The sequence below is a fragment of the Trachypithecus francoisi genome, unplaced genomic scaffold, assembly GCF_009764315.1.
Source record: "Trachypithecus francoisi isolate TF-2019V2 unplaced genomic scaffold, Tfra_2.0 Lachesis_group11, whole genome shotgun sequence".
NCBI classification, from domain to species: Eukaryota; Metazoa; Chordata; class Mammalia; order Primates; family Cercopithecidae; genus Trachypithecus; species Trachypithecus francoisi.
The window spans coordinates 101102085-101111676 of NW_022681456.1; the positions used below are offsets into that span (position 1 = coordinate 101102085).

Consider the following 9592-nt stretch of genomic DNA (forward strand, 5'->3'; position numbering starts at 1 on the left):
AAATTATGATATTGGGAGCTTACCTTGGTCTTTGTTGCTGTCAGGTTGTATATTCAGAGGCAGCAGTAGCTGGATCAACCTTCATTAGTTGGAGCCTAGACTTTTGGGCTCATTTGTAGCTGCTCCTGAATGGGGCTGTAATGCTGATCCCTATCTACCAAGCATAATTCAGAATGAACCAAGTTCTGGGTTTGGTCAAAACGGATCCTCTATGTGGAGGTGTGAAAAGCAGGTGGAGTGCTGGTGCAAAATTGGTGGAAAACATTAGGGTCTGTCTACACTTCCCTTAGCCAGTTTAACCACTGGTTCTCAAAAAAAGTGTGTATATACATACAAATGCACATACATAAGTTTATAATTTTACTGATATGAAGGATATGTAGTATTCGTTTATAAATAATAAAATAAAATAAACAATATTATTTATTTTAAATTCCATATAGTCAATAAATTCTTACAGAATGCTTTTGTTGATTTTTGACAAATTATTTTAACCATAGCCAACCTATGATTGCAATTGATGAATGAATGTAGCTCTGATAATAATGTCAACTGATAGTTTTATATCCATCAACTTTAATGAGTAAGACAAAAGTGAAACAACAAAGATATATGTTGGAACTTCAGTCTTTTGCAAATGATGTAATTAATTTGTTGGCTGAATGGAATAATAACAATTTTTAAAATATTGGAATATTTTTCTTTTTTGTTTTTTCTGCCATACACAATATAATGGCTATAGAAATGACACACATTTAAAACTTAATCTAATCCTGGGCAAACAGAGATATTTTGTCTCCAAAAAAATTTTTAAAATTAGACAGGCATGGTGATATGTGCCTGTTATCCCAGCTACTCAGGAATCTGAGGTGGGAGGATTCCTTGAGCCCAGGAGGTCCAGGCTGCCACTGCCTTCCAGGCTGGATGACAGAATGAGATCCAGTTTCTAAAATAAACAAATAAATACATAAAATCTACATGATTAAGATTTTTCCTATTACATTCTGTGTAGACAATCTACACAACTGTACGACTGTATAGACAGTCTACAAAAAACAATAAATCGAGCCCTCATTTGTAGCAGTTGACAATGTAATTTAATAGATCCTTCAAAACAGCTATTTCAAACTACCAACATACCATCACTGAATGTGAAATGGTAAAGAGACATACTGTAGCACACTATTATAGAGTATTTCTACCATTCGGACACAAAAGACATAATCTCAGAAGCATAGGTAGTAGTAAAATGTAGTAAAATCATTAAGAAGTAACAAAGTTTGAGTGCTTCTTGCCTTTTCCTTTAATATAATTTATTTAATTGTAAGTTTTATATAATTTAATTTGTAATGATATTTGTGTTTAACAACTGGTTTGCAAAATTCCTGGAAATTAAACAGTTGGCTCTGGGAGCCAGTACAGGCCAATGCTGCTGCCTCTGGCCCCACTTGTACTTGATCCCAGATGTACCACTTCCACTGTATGTCGGAATGCTTTTATGTCTGCCCAACCTTATGACTTGGTGGGTATGGCAGAATCCAGATCACTATTGACCATTCTACTGCATGGTCACTTAGAGTTGCATGAGTCCAGCATTCTCTCTCTACCAGGGCCCAGGAGTGCATCAGGAATATTCGTGAGTATATACGACTTATTACTGCAGGTGGCATGGACTTGTACCAGAACCCTATGAGTCTGCATTATAATTCTCCTCCAGGGCCTTGCCAGACTCCTTACATGGTGTCTTTTCTTACCACCGACACTTTTAACATAGGGGCCTGTCCACACACATGCCCCCAGAGGGAGGGCAGCTTACACCACAGCTTGGACCTACTACACAACCCTTTCTCGCTATGGGCCTCTCCAAACTGGCAGCCACTTGGGTACCAGTATGTGAGCTGGAATAGTACTCCTAGGTATAGAATCTGCTGTTTCCACAAATAGTAGAGATCTACCAGGTATTGTGCTTTTTCCTTGGAGGTGAGAGGTGCAGGATGCAACAATTTGTCACTTATTTTGAAAGCAAAGTCCTGCTACTTGATCCCTAAATATTTTACTGATTTGACAAGTCTTTTCATCTTTGTAGGATTTTTCTTCCACTCTCAGGAGGGCATGTTTCTTACCAAGGCCTCCACCCTTAGTGGTCAGAGGAGAAGAGGAAGTAAATCCTTAGGGGTACACAAACTGTCTTGCAAAGAAGAGGCTATTGCATCTTCTTCAAGGGTAATGAGGTTGGGGACTCACCCATAGTAGGGAGCATTGGGCCACTTCTGCACTCTCAGGAGTTCCAGAGGAAACTGAGAATTCACTATTTTCATGGGCATCAGCCCCAATATGCCTCTCTCATATGTTGATATCCCATTGTTTTCCCAACCAAGGTGCCAGCCTTGGCATGGCAGACTAGCCTATTTTGGGAAGTTAACCTTCTCTTGGGCTCTGCCACTCTTATGGATTAAATCTCAGGCCTGATCTTCAGTTTCTTTGCTGTCTGGTTGCAGAAGATGAGAATTTCATTATATGCTAAGAGGCCCTCTGGATTTTACATTGAGCTTTTAATTGCCAACTAATTGCTCAAATGTTTTCATTAACTTTCCCCAAAGCATCAACTGGGAGCCACCCAATTCCACTGTCCTTGGAATTACAATTTCCCTTGCATTTCCCAAAAGCCTGAAACATTGCACAGGCTAGTGCTTTTACTTTACAAATAACATCCCCTTTTATCACCAGTGGACATTTTTATAGTGGAACTGATACCTTGCGCCAGCATTATCTGTGATCCAGCTAGCTCCAGTGATGGTATACTTCTTCCAACTGGGTTGGTGGGTAATACAACTCCAAGAGCTGATCTTAGCCTCTGCTTTCTGGCGCCACTCCTAAACTTTTTCAAGTTGGGATCCTTAAGAAGCAGACACTGATGGATTTTTAAGGTGCTGGATGTGTATATGGGAGTGCTTTTGGGATCACCACCTGTGGAAAGGAAGGGAAAAAAGGATTAGGCAAAGGGAGCTGCTGAGCCATATATGGCCTCAGTAGAGACACCTTGGAAAGATCTGAAGCTGGAATGATGATCAGATGCTAGCCAGGGCAGGAGGGTCAAGTGGGTCTCCATAACCCAACACCCATCTGTCGTTGGATTCATGCTACCCTGGAAGGAGGAGGTGACTTTGGTGGAGATGTCCCTTTTCAGGCAAGACAGTTCTAAAGGGGACTGATATCTGAGGGTTTCCTGCCAATAGAACTCTCAAGAGCTGGGAATAAGTCCATTGGTTTTGAAGAAGGGTCTGGAAAGCTCATCAGAGGCCCACCACTAACAGGCAAGAGTGGTAATTTGCACGGGGCCCGAAAGAGTTAGGAGACTTTCACATGTAGAAACTTTAGTGTGCAGCCCTCTGAGCTGATTATTGATAGACTATAGCTAGTATTTTAAAAAGAGAACTTTTGAAGAAGACAGGGACGTTTAGGAGCCAAAACCAAAGGCCTTTGCATACCCAGTTCTTTGCATACTGACTGAACAGAAGCAGTTCAAACACCCGCAAAGCCCAGAAATGAATAATCAGACCCAAGTGACTGCCTTGCATAAGAATAATTTGGTCGTCATCTTCCGGATTGCCTAAAGAGTTGAAATAAATAAAAATGAAAGAAGTGTTTTAGAAGCCAATTCAGCTCCCAGGCTCAAACCAAGAATCAAACCTGGGGCTTTTTTATAAGTGCTGGCCGAGAAATGGGCTGTTAAGTTAAACTGCCGGTGGCGCCTCTAAACACACCCAGGCAGGTCGAGCAGGATGTCCGTGTCCAGGGAAACCCCTTCTCCTGGCTTTGGGGAAAGTGTTCCCTGTCCCCGAGGGAGACTGGGACTACAGGACGCAGCGCTGGGCGGTTGAGAGAAAGCCCGGGCAGGAGAGCACGAAGCCCGCGACTGGAAGGGAGCGCGGTGCGGGGTGGAGAGCCTCTACCCGGGTGCCGCTGCTGTTGTCCCGGGTGCTGAAAAGCCGGGAACTTTCCGAGGAGCTTCCCTGCGCACCTACTAAACCCGCCTGGTCCTCCGGGAGGGGTCCGCCAGATATGCCCTTCCCCAGCCCCTTTTGGTGTCTGGGGCGTGGGGGTGAGCACAGCCGGGCACCACAGGCGGAACCCCGGGTTGCCCTTCCCCTCCTCTCCTGGGCAGCCGCGAGCCAGGATCCCCACTCCAGCTGCGCGCGAACTCTAGCCATCTGGTACTCAAGCGCCTGCGGTAAACAGAAGGAACCCGAGTGGGTTCCCAGTTTTTGGGGGACGTGGATGTGTTGGGTTTGGGGGAGCACGATTGGGGCATTCGCAGTAGGGAGGAAGAGGTGTTGATGGCCAGCTGCCTGTGCTAAGGCGATTCCCTGCAGGGCGAGTTGGTGGGCTACCGTGAACAACCCGACGTGCGGCCCAGCACCTAGCTCCGCTGGGGCATCTTCACCAACGGCTTCTGGGGCCAGGGCATGGCCAAGAACACCAGCCACAAGTCCCACCGGCCACTCTGAGCCCTCACCTTCAAGTGCACTCCTGTCCAAGGCTCCCCGCCGCGTCCCGGCTGGGACATGTCGCGGAGTTGTGGGACTGGCTTTTAAATTTTTTTTTCTGGGCCCTCCCTCCGCGGTCCCCTCCATTCTCGGTTGCCCACGCCACTCCCCAGTATGGTTATCGCCCCAGCTTCTCTGGGCTTCTAGGGCTAGGTTTGCTAAGCAACACACAGGGCGTCCTGTAGTTTTATTTGCTAAGTCCAACAGTTCTACCTGGAGCGGTTCAAGAGGCACAGGTTGGGGAGTTGGCGTGGTCTGTGCTCTTCAGTGGCTTTTCCCTGGGTACGGAGCTGGAACGCACACCCACATTGACCTCCAGACCTGTGGGGTCGCTGCAAAAGAAAATCTGCATGAACTCAATGGCCTTGGATGGAGCCGGCAGGAGCTGCTTCCAAGTTGAGACCTTTTGCAGATTGGTGAGCAACTTTGCAATGAGGAGCAGGATCCTGAGAGAGAACAGAAGAGCCTGACCCATTGGTGCTCACTGGGCCTTGCCAACCTGTCAGAAATATTGGCCATTGAGACTTAAAAGAACAAAGAAAGTAAGGCCCAAGGTGGATTCTTCCTGGCTTCCCAACCAAAATAGTTCTCTCTCCATCTCCTCCTCTTCCCCATTCCCTCTTCCTCTTCCCCACTCCCACCTTTCCTCTCTTCCCTTCCGTCTTCCTTCCTTCTGTTCAGCATTTCCGGTGTGAATAATTTACACTTGTAAGAGCAGCCATGATGCCATTTCTCCCCTTTGAGCCCTGATTGGTTTAAATGTGTTTTGCTCTTCCCCCATTCTCTTGGTAAGCGGTTTCTGCTGGATTGTTAATGCCCTTAGATACTAAAGAGCAAGTGGAAGTCTTCCTCTCTGAGTAAGAATTACAGAGGGTGCAGGTGAGCTTGATTTAGATCATTGGCCTTAAATAAATATAGACTATTCTCAATTCTTAAAGAAATATTACTACTGGCCCAGTGAACAGTGTCTCTTTGTTACAGATGGTAAATTTAAGCCAGATACGCTGTTTATTCATTCATTCCACAAATATTCATAAAGTAACCTTTGTGTGCAGTTAGCTTTCCAGGCACTGGGTCCCCAGTGATGTAGGTCAGGTTAAACATGATTGAAGGCAATGGCCCGTTTACAGAGCAAAATACAGTCTGTCAAACTAAAAACATCTTAGATATTTAGAGAAGATGGGGTAACAAACGGGGACTAAACGGATGTGCCTTGGATTCCATCCTCGTTGTATGGAATGGAGGAAAAACAGGGGAATGATATTCTCAGATCATGCAGGTTTTCATGGACATTTCTTGGTGGGTCCTTAAATGAAGAATTCTTCTGAAGCATCTATTTTTTTATCAACAAATTTATTTCCTGACTTCCTACATAGCAATATTTATGTTTTTCCTATGTTTGAGCTGTCAGTTATCCCACTTAAAACCAAAGGAATGCTTGATTATGCCAAAGTAATGTCATCTCCCCCCTCAAAACAACAACATACCCATGATAATGGATGATTTCTGCTCTCAAGGCCCTGTTTGATCTGACCCCTGGTTATGCCTAGGTTGTAATTTTTTATGCATCTCTTAACTTGTTCGGTCCATACTTTTTTTGCATTCTAGCATCCTTGTGTTTTGTGTGTTCCTTGTATGCTCAAGCACACTGCCACCTCAGGGCTTTTGCACTTTATGCTTGCTCTCCCTCTAATTCTCTTCCCCCAAATATTCTTCAGGTTGTGTCTCCTCACCTCTGCCAGGTCTCTACCTGCATGTCTTACCTCACTGGAGAGGCATTTGTTGTCCACTCTATCTAGAAAGCAACCACTTCTCCCCAGCCTCACTATTGCTCTTACCCTGCGTTGCCTTAGTAACACTCATTGCTGACAGGCATTATATATTTGCTTATTTTTTTCTCTCTCCAATGCAGTGTAAGTTCCATGAGGAGTATCCCTAGCCTCTAGAACAGTTTCTTACATACAAAGTAGACAATAAACGTTAGTGAATGAAATATTGTTTTTTGTGAATGTTTAGTAACTCTTCCAGATAATTATTAAGGTTGGTCTGTAATGTTTTTGTTTATTTGCTTAGTGGAGGTATAAATTCTCCTTGCTCATATTTCCCAACTTGTTTATCATTTCTTCCTCACTCTTAGGAGAAAAACAGAAGCAGAGTGGGAGGTCCCTAAAAAAGGACATTCCAGGCAAAGGATGCAGCTGGTTCAAAGGCATTAAGGTGACAGTGGCTACAGTGCAGGGGGTGAGGGGGAGAGTGTTACAGTAACCTGATTGTTGATGGGGAGAGATGGGCAGTGGACAGACATGGAACTTTGTAGGGCAGACTATGAAGTTTTCATTTGATTCTAATGAGTTGCAGGATTTTAAGCACAAGCTTGGGATGATCTAATTTAAGTTTTTAAAAGCTCACTCCAGCTTTGTTGTGGAAAATTTATTGTAGGGAGTGAGAATCAGAATAGAGAACTGTCTAGAAGATGCTTGTTGTGGTCCAGGTGAGAGGTGGTGATGGCGTCAATCAGGTAGGAGTGATAGAGATGATGTGTAGTAGACAAATTGAGTATATGCTTTAGAAGAGGAATGGAAAGGACTCAATGAAGCTTTAATGTGGAGGGTAAAAAAGTAAGGAATTGAGGAAAATTAGCAAGGCTGTGTGTGTGTGTGTGTGTGTGTGTAGCAGTAGTAGTGGTAGCTCTCCATTAAGCCCTTTCACCCATTCATTTATAGGCACACATACATACTTACCTCCACCTCAGTACACTCACACATTCATATCAGTACACACCTACACTTTAGAGGCTTCCATCCAAGGAAGAGATGGGCTCATCAGTCACTATTTTTTGTGAATCCTAACAGTCCACCTTCTGGACATTCATCTAGATCACATTCTCCATCTTATATATAGGGATTTTATGAGAGATTTTGATGAATGGCTTTTCAAAACTAAATATGCAAATATATTATAGCACTTCCTAGTTTAATGGTCCTACTTTAAAAATGAGATTAGTTAAGGCTTTTTTTTTTTTTTTTCCTAAACCCATGTTGGCTTCCAGTGTAATCAGAGATCACAAACCACTTGCTTAGTAATCTGTTCTACAGTGGTTTATCACTTGGTGTCATGCTTACTCATTTACGGTTTTAGAGTTTACTTGCCACATTTTAGAAAAATGGGAAAGTTTTTGAACCTGATTTTGGCTCCTCTCCATTTCTCAGTGATTTCTTATAGATTAAGTTCAGCAATCTCAAACATTATGTGAAGTATTTCACATAGTTATCTCATTACTGCAGTTACTCCATGTTTGACAGTTTCCTTTGCTATTTTGAAATCTAGTTAAGCATGTCAGGCATTCTTTCCTAATCTATTACAGAAAAAAAGATCTATGCAGAGTGCATGTGCACAGTTTTCAATAGGATGCATATGGACCACCAGAGATGATATATGCCTTCTTGACATCACTTTATGCACCTCGTAAGAGTATAGCAATAGAATAATGATACCATCTCTCAAGATGACTTTTATTTTGCATAAAGGTGATAAGTTCTTTTTCATCTTTTAAATGAAAATGACATTGTACAATCTAAAGGTTTGGTCCTAATTAATGTATCTGTGGGAATGAGTCATGTGCATCAGGATGTGACCTATGGATGCCTCATTCTTCTCCCTTGGATATTCTTCACTTTGTTCCCCTCCTTCATACCTTAGCTTTCAATGCCAAAAAGAAATGTGAAATGACCAGTATTTAGATGTCAGAAAGTGGGAAGTTGGTACTAGTTTCTTGTGCCTTTTATTTGCAAGGGAATGAACAACAGTGTTGTATGTAAGACTTAAAGAATTATTGCTTTTTCTGATCATGAAAAATTGTATTCGTAAAAATTTAGAAAAATTCAGAAAGGTACAAAAATGAAAATAAAACCCATGTGCAATCCTATCATTGTTAACATTTTGGTGAATATTCTCATTCTTTGTTGATACATGCATATATATATATTTAATGAACACATATTATGCACATTATTTTATTTACTGAGAGACAGACAGTAATACTGTTCTGCTACTTGCTTCTCAAACTTAATAATGGATCATCAATATTTCCTTCTACAATTGAATTTATAGCTGATTTTATTACACAAGCAAGGTCTTTAAGACTTTCTCTCATGCAGTCATGTCTTTTAAAAACAAAATGGGAAGCCCCTGCATTGCGTTGCATAATCTCCTTTAAAATACTTATATAATACAAGTATATTTTCATGTTAATAAATATAGTTTCATATGATCATTTTAATGGTCCATAATAGTTCATATTGTGATGCCAACAAAATTAATTGAATCATTCCCATATGGTTGGAAATTTAGTTTTGTATTTCTCACTTTTTTTGTCTTATAACTAATGTGGTGAGGCACATTCCTGTACATATATATCTTTATGCGTATACCTGGTTATTTCCTTTCATCAGAATCCTGGAGGCAGAATTGCTCAGTCAAATATGATGTACTTTCAAAAGTTTTTGACACATGTTGCTGTATCCTCCTCTAGCCTGGACATCTACCAGAGATTGTCTATTTTCTCTTACTGTGATCATGAGTGTGAATGTCTTTTAAACAAACAGCTTAGTAAGTCTGCAAAGTTGAGGCTGAATTGAAAAAAATAGCAACAAGGCAGCTGCAGGGAGAGGGTCTGGAGGGAATGGAGCCTAAGTTCTGAGGGCTGGAGCCTCGCCTTGTCCTTCTCTCTCAGCTGTTGTCGCACTGCTTTCTATTCCCAGCAGCTCTCTCTTCCTTCCCCTTGGAGGAATGTGATGCTCTCTCCATGTCTTAAGGGACTTTCTACTCATTTAGTCCACTGCCTTTTTCATTTCCTCTGGTTGGGGCCTGTGGCAAGCAGGTGATTTCACATTAGCTCTTAAGAAAGCTGGGTTACCTCGAGGGTATGCCAACACACGGTTGGGGCCAGTCTCCCTTCGGAGCACTGTCATTAGATCCCCCACCCCGTATTTCCTTTCTCTAGCCTTTGGTATGTGCATGATTATTTCAGTTTATGCCAGTGGGAA

At 42.4% G+C, this 9592-nt stretch overlaps 1 long non-coding RNA gene across 1 annotated transcript; it reads right to left on the reverse strand.

Moving 5' to 3' along the window:
* Positions 1 to 887: 887 nt before the first annotated feature.
* On the reverse strand, positions 888 to 9377 carry LOC117090334. The gene is made up of 4 exons (XR_004439975.1): positions 8978 to 9377; positions 4761 to 4879; positions 2755 to 2967; positions 888 to 946 (listed from the first exon to the last, which is right to left on the reverse strand). It is a non-coding gene; the product is annotated as an uncharacterized LOC117090334 (long non-coding RNA).
* Positions 9378 to 9592: the final 215 nt, after the last annotated feature.